Raw genomic sequence first — 777 nt, 5'->3', positions numbered from 1 at the left:
GCACCCTTTACCCACTGCAGCAGTCTGGCATTAGAGGCTGCTGCCGGGCTGTGACCTGCTGTGCACCTGCCAGACCTGGATGGGGATTGTCCAGCCAGTAGAGGAATCTGCCCCTCTGGGCCAGCTGCCAGTGGACTGTGGTTGCAGAGTTGGCCTCTGTGCAGCACTACTGCCATGTGAGTTTCTGCTCAGCCACCTGGGCAGCTATTGCCCAAAAGATGTTCTGGGTGTGGTGGCCTGCTTTGAATTGTCAAAGCATGTCCTTCTGGCCCCATTTGGCCTGGAGATCAGCCCCAGCCAGCTGGGTCCAAGGTGCCAGCTCTGAGCAGGAAGAGTTCCGCCACTGGCCTCCCTAGCAGGAATTCTGGTGTTCCCTATTGGAAAACTGAAAAATTCCTGATAAAAAAAAATCCCAAAGTCACTCTGTAAAATAGCCCAAAATCCATGTTCCTCCACAAGTTAAAAAAAAAAAAAAAGACCACTATAAAAAGAGAGAGTGAGACAGAGACAGCAATCAGTTGGACAATATTCTACTGATATATCTACAATGTTAAAACAATGCGGGAGCCTACCAGTGTCTCTATCATAATAATAAAGTGAACTCTAAATACATGTATTCATGAATTCATGAAACATGAATATATATTTTACTGCCCTCCCACAGGGACTATGGCCCCACACAGGGGTTACAGTCCCTCAACAGGGGCCAAATGGCCCCTGCAGGGGCTACCACCTGTCCTGAAGGCACACATACCCCACCCCAGACCCTGATTGCTA

At 49.3% G+C, this 777-nt stretch overlaps 1 protein-coding gene across 1 annotated transcript in view; it reads left to right on the top strand.

The window, feature by feature from the left end:
* The window catches only part of FAM13C (family with sequence similarity 13 member C), a 105,937-nt gene that overhangs the window by 101,666 nt on the left and 3,494 nt on the right, over positions 1-777 (top strand). The gene's annotated exons all lie outside the window — the stretch shown is intronic.

Source organism: Alligator sinensis, unplaced genomic scaffold, assembly GCF_000455745.1.
Source record: "Alligator sinensis unplaced genomic scaffold, ASM45574v1 scaffold384_1, whole genome shotgun sequence".
Classification (NCBI taxonomy): Eukaryota; Metazoa; Chordata; order Crocodylia; family Alligatoridae; genus Alligator; species Alligator sinensis.
Note: the sequence above shows the minus strand (reverse complement) of the source record. Positions and strands in the feature narration are given on the sequence as shown.